This window comes from Triticum aestivum, chromosome 2B (assembly GCF_018294505.1).
Source record: "Triticum aestivum cultivar Chinese Spring chromosome 2B, IWGSC CS RefSeq v2.1, whole genome shotgun sequence".
Lineage (NCBI taxonomy): Eukaryota > Viridiplantae > Streptophyta > Magnoliopsida > Poales > Poaceae > Triticum > Triticum aestivum.
The window spans coordinates 60,805,074-60,811,561 of NC_057798.1; the positions used below are offsets into that span (position 1 = coordinate 60,805,074).

The following is a 6,488-nucleotide window of genomic DNA, read 5'->3' on the forward strand; positions in this document are numbered from 1 at the left end:
GCCCAAGCGCGCGCTAGCGCGATGAGGGGAAAGCGCGCGATTGACCAAAATTTTGGCCCAAAACAAGACGTGCACGCGTCGGCCCTCCACCAGATAAAAGCGCCTAAAAAAAGATAATAGCGTCGCCCCCAAATCGACGCCCAAATCCTTCGTGCCCTCGGCCATACCGCAGCCGCCGCCGTCACCACCCATCGTACCACCGGCCCCAACCATCCCACCGCCGCCGACCGCCCTCCATCCCGAGCACTGCCACCGTCGCCACAACCACTCCAGAGCCGCGGGGGCGGCCGCCCTCCATCCCGAGCACTGCCGCCGTCGCCCCAACCACTCCAGATCGCAGTGGCGTCCGCCCTCCACCCAGACCACTGCCGCCGGCGTCCACCCACCACCGTCCCCTACCTCTCCAGACCACAAGCGGCGAACACCCTCCTCCGGCTAATGCCTTCCCTCGTCACCACCCATCTCGCGAGCTTCCTCCCCGAGCAGGATTCTTCCTCCCACAAGCTTCACCCGAGCACCAATCGGGGCTGCCTCCTACGTCCTCTACCCCGAGCAGTGGAGCGTCGACCATCCTCTCCCGTGAGCAGCTCTGCCTCCTCAACTTCCCGCAACCACGAGATTTGACAGGTGAGATTTCTTAGATCACTGTAGAAAAGCCTACCGTTCAAGCAACTTGAGTTCTTAGATCTAAGTCTTAAGCGACGAGATGTTGAGGACATGCCTTGTGACAGCATTCAAGCACATGAATGTGTGTAGCTCTAAAATATGTGTATATAGTCTATTAGTTAATCTGAGAAGGGTTCCTCGAAAACAACTGAAGGTTAAAATTATTGTACCTGAAAGCACTTATGCCTTCCAACGTTAAGCAAAGTGTATGAGGCCTAGACTTCAAATATTTCCTATATATTTGATAGTAGAGTTGTAGCAACTTCCAAGATTTCTCAATATCATGTCCAAGTGTTTATAATCTTTATTTACACAAATTTATATTTACTGCCCCCCTTTGTTTGCTCCCTCTGTTCCATAGGTGGCACACAGTTTGAAAACAGAAGTAGCGATTTAGGTGGAGTATGTCGAAGGACTCAAGATTGACATTGCTTAGTATAACGTGATCAGAAAAGGTTCGGCTACAATTGTAACCACGAATTAGATATTTGTTCGTTGATACTAAAGTTATACTAGCTTCCTATATTTATCAAAACCATGTCCAATAGTGTTTATAACCTTTCTTATAAAGATCTGTACATAAACTTTAAAACTGTTGTCGATACAAAATTGAAGCTAGCTTCATATGGATTACTTGAGTTACACTAATTTTATTTAAAGATTCCCTTTGTTGTACTCCCTCCTTTCAAGATAGGCGGCACACAGTTTGAAAATAGAAATCCTAATTTAAGTCGAGTGAGTGGAAGGACTCAAGCTTGACATATTTTCATATACCATAGTTAGAAAAAGGTTTCTTACAATTGTAACCACAAAATACTTATTTGTTCAGTTTACTTCTAATAGTAAATATGATATTTCCTTAGCATCTCGAATATTTAGATTCTAAAATTGGCAGCTAACATGTACTCCCTCCGTTCCTAAATATAAATCTTTCTAGAGATTTCAATATGGACTACATAAGGAGCAAAATGAGTGAATCTACACTCTAAACTACGTCTACATACATCCATATGTAATCCCTATTAAAATCTCTAAAAAGACTTATATTTATGAATGGAGGAAGTAGTAAGGTATTCTAAGCTATAGATGACCTACCAAACTGTACCCTTTTAGTGATTTTCACATGTAGACCAATGGATTATGTACATTGATAAAAGTCAACATATTGCCGATTAAATCTGTTTTCACCAAAAAGTAGAATTATGTGTGCTTAAGGACATGGGAGAAATCAAGTGTAATTTTAACAGGAGAATTTACGAGATTGAGCAGCTTTATGATTTCTCAATGCAAATTTACATGCTCCTAACTATGTTTGTGCACCGATTCTTCCATTATATTCTTAGGATATGGCTAAATACAGTTTTGTCACATGGATTCGTCCTTATTTTGTTATCCAACTCACTTGAATGGAAGGTTATGCAAAGTAATGGCTCAGAAGAAAGGTCATGTGAACTTAATTTGTTTATCCGTTTATGTTACTGACTTGACCTTTTGCTGAATGTATTAGGTTTCAGTTTGTCCATCTTTTATGAAATATAAAAAAATGCAGAAATGTTGCAACAAAATGGATCCGATTCCCCAATATTTTTTATACATCATTCTCTAATTTATGATGTAGATTATTATGTTATAGTTTGAAATTCAAATATAAATATCATTACAATTGTGATCTGACACAACACCTATATACAGGAACCTGCACCATTTTAATCTGCATCCATTTTAGTCCATTTAAGTATACAATAAAATTAGGCAAAATGGGAATATAGAGGAGAAATGAAATATCCTACCTAAAGATTTTCACGTATGCAGATACTGTGACTTCACTTATGATAGGAGATCTCAGGCTCCTTAAGCAAACCCTTGATAGACATGAAGACCAATAAGTTAATATATTTGTGTGCTGAACAAGTTTCAACCCGCTGCTGTCACTGATTGCTTCCTACTCCTACTTTTTTGTACGGGGACACTGATTGCTTTGCGTGGACACCAATCCTTTTTTTCACTTTGCTTTCTTTTGCAGCCATATCATCCAAAGGGAGAAGGAACCATCTAAGGCGCATCAAATCAAGCTAGAGGTCTCTGCATACATTTTAGTTCAGTAGCAGCTTTTCGAAAGGTGACAGTGGATACCATTTTATCCTGTTACAAGCACATTATTTTAATGAGATGAGTTTATTGTTGGTGCCTTATTTGTATGCCTAACAAGTTGGGTGCTTTTCTTCATGGGTAGATCATAATCTCAACCTTTAGGTTACTATAAACAAGTTTGAACGACAAGAATATCAAATTATATTTTTACTGTTTTTTTACTATTAGTTGAATGGAACGAGCTGTGTACATCAGCCTGGTTCAAATCCTTTTCATCACCAATGAACGAGCTGTGTACAACATCAGCCTTCATTCAAATTCCATGTACTGAATAAGTTCACAGCGTGTGCTGCTACAGCCAACGCCCAACAGCAAGGCAAACAAAGAAGGCATTAGAATACTTGTCCTTATGTGATGTAAAAATTGCGTTTTTATTGTGCTATCTTGTGCTTCCGTACTAGTTGCATGTTCATGTTACAACAAGTTTATTGTGCTATGAGAGCTCCATTTTGAGTTTTTGCAGGTTTCCCAAAGATACACTAGTTGATGGATATTTGGATGATCTACAAGCTGCTGAAGGTTTGCAAGACCTGCAATTAAGTTGGTGGAGTGATAATGTAATGCGCCTTCTTTGTCGAACCTGGAGACTTTGGCAAGTTCTGCTCATTTTGGTGCTTGTTTTGGCACATAGGCCACTGTATGCTCATTCTGGTTGTGTGACACATCTAGAAACATATATACTTCTCCCTTTGTAGCACTACATTGTAGTTGTGTGGCACATCGAAAAACATATATGTACCTCTTTTTGTGGCAGAACTTGCTTATATATGTTCTATGTTTATCGAATCAAAAGGTTTTTTATGAGGCCTATATGTTACTTTTAAGTGTATGTATGAATTGTATGATATGTCCTGATTGCATCAACATAATGGATGAATATTACATTAGGGATGCCTACAATAGTTTGCTGAAATAAAAGTACTGGCAGAATAACTGCCAGGTCAACATGCTTGTGCAGGCAATTGAACTGCCGGTAATTTTAGTTTCATGTACATGATCAATCTGCCGAGAGAAAATAGACTGCCGGCATATACATGGGCCAGGGCAGAGAAACTGCCGGCAAAAGTTTATCTGCCGGAAGAAGTGATCCCCGGCAGCCGTTCTCGTGGCGGTTCTATCTGCCGGGAGAAATACTATCCCGGCAGTTTGCCTGCCCTTGTAAGTGCGTTCTCCCAGCAGTTTTCCTGTCCTTAGATCAGTGTTGTGGTGTAGTGACTCTCTCTGCAATTTCTGGCAGCGCAGCCATGGCCTCCTGGAAAGGGCAATGGAACCAAGACTCCTCCGGTTTTAACGACCTCGAATATATCGAGTTCATTGAAAGTCCAAAGCAGTCATCGGAGACCGACTCGAAGTTGGAGTATCCCGAGACGGAGATGGATCACTTGGAGAACCATGACGAAGACGAGGAGGAGGAGGGGGAGTAGGAGAAGGAGGAGGACGACGACGATGACGATAAGCTGACGGTCAGCGGCACGAAGCGTCCTCGTTAAGACGATGGCATGGAAGGTGCATTTAAGAAGAAGAAGGACTAGACAGGTATATGTTGGCTAGTTCTTAGAAATCCTTGTAAAATTAGATACTGTTACCTATTTATGTTCTACCCCTATGTAACCACTTTGTAATGCAATATTATCTCAAACTTAGTGGGGTTTAATCCCTTAAATTGAGTGTGTGTATTCTGAAGTTGATGCAGTCATCTATCCTAGAGTTGCTCTACGTCTGTTGTTATTCTGCGGACAGATCATGCTGTTCATCTGCAGACATAGCAAGTCAAATCGCACATGATTCGCATGGTGAAACTGTGATGATGGTTCACAGTATCGCACACAGTTTGTTTAATTAAATTGTTTGCCCAGTAGAGCACAAAATTCTCACTGCATGATTTGCGCTGTCATGAGCCACCGCACATGAGTGGCCTCATAAAAAAGCATGTGCAGAACTTTGCAAACTATGCCTGCATTACGCAACATGTGTGATGCTTCCCATCATCACACACAATTTGTTACTTAAATTGTTCGCCAATCGACGCACATAATTTGGAAAGTTTTACCGTGCGTGTTATCACGATGTATCGTACATACATCTTTGGACTGAACTGTGTGCTCTTTATCACACATGATTTCCTTCTCAAACGTTAACTGGAATCAATGGATCTTTCATTGCACATGTTTCAATTTCGAGCACACATTTTTATTTGTCTGACATGTATTACGCACAGTTTGCAAGAAAGGTGAGACAGCTCCCGGGTGCCCCTACACCCTCATGGACAGTAAATAAAAAACGAAAAAAATATAAAAAATCTGAAACTTTTGGTGATCAAAGACGATCAAACTTTTGATGGTCTTGCAAATTATCAGCCACAAATAACACTTGATGAGCCCTCACCAAAAATAACAAAATTGCTGCTCAAAAGTGCACATAAACTTTGAACATTGAATTTATTCTTTTAGGTGATGGCTCCCAGAATGTTATTTGAGAATGAAACTTTGCAAAAAAACATTGAATGTTTGATCATGTTTGATGTTCCAAAGTTTCCGATTTTTTGTTATTTTTCATTTGTTTTTGAATTTACTGTTCATAGAGGGTATAAGGGCACCCAGATATTGAGAGCCTATCTCCACAGTTTGATCCAAGGGCATACGATATACTCTCTCCGTTCCTAAATATTTGTCTTTCTAGAGATGTCAACAAATGACTACATACGGAGCAAAATGAGTGAATCTACACTCTAAAATATGTCCATATACATCCGTATGTGATAGTCCATTTGAAATCCTAAAAAGACAAATATTTAGGAACGGAGGGAGTATGTCTTAATAGCACAATTCTGCACTAGAGCTAGTACAACCACTGCGATGCCACTCCACCGAATTGGTCGAGGTTTCCCCATCGCACAACTCAGGAAGGTGCTCCGCCGGCACCCTCCTTGGAGCCTGCACGTGATTCGTCGATCGCCTCCTTAGTTAGCGGCAAGACGAGGGGGAAGGGCAGGGAGTTGTTCTGTAGTCTCTCCCTGCGATCCCTTCGGAACCCCTCAAAAACCACAGTGTTGAATGTATACAACTTCAAACAAGATGAAATCCTATGAAAGAAAGGAAATAGCCTGCTGAATCGGTAGGTACTACAAAATATGAATATCATCTTTCAATGAAAAGATGCAATATTTCGGCAATGAATAAAAATACAAATTAAATATTACTAAACTGTACACTATGGAGAACAGTAAAAGAAGAATTTGCAGAACTCGTACAACGACGCACTTGCAACTTATTTCTTCCGCCTATCAAAACTATAGCGCCTCCTCTAGGTTTACCTAACATGCTTGACATAGCTTGTGATGAGGGATTTGTCCCGTCTAATTTCCCCCCTCCCCGTCGATGCTCGTCCTGTCGTCATGACCGAAGTACCAGCAGTCACCTTTTAACGCACCACAAGGAAGCACCCATGGCTTGGAGGTTCCGGTGGCTATATCACACACCATGGGAACGTCCGGCCAGTCTATCCAGCACGCGCAATCAGCTCTCACCTCTGGGACAGTGGGTCGCACCACCACCGGGCTGCTGCTTTTGCCGAGGAACACGGAGCAGCCTCCCAGATCCTTCACCACGTCCCAACATGGCCAGCATCCCGGGTCGTACCTCAGGAGGAAAATCTCGTCGGCACATATCCTG

At 41.8% G+C, this 6,488-nt stretch overlaps 1 long non-coding RNA gene across 1 annotated transcript; it reads left to right on the plus strand.

Annotated features, from left to right (window-relative positions):
- The first annotated feature begins 137 nt into the window (after positions 1-137).
- Positions 138-3,598, plus strand: LOC123040431 (uncharacterized). The gene is made up of 4 exons (XR_006418160.1): positions 138-627; positions 1,028-1,121; positions 2,690-2,785; positions 3,281-3,598. It is a non-coding gene; the product is annotated as an uncharacterized lncRNA (long non-coding RNA).
- Positions 3,599-6,488: the final 2,890 nt, after the last annotated feature.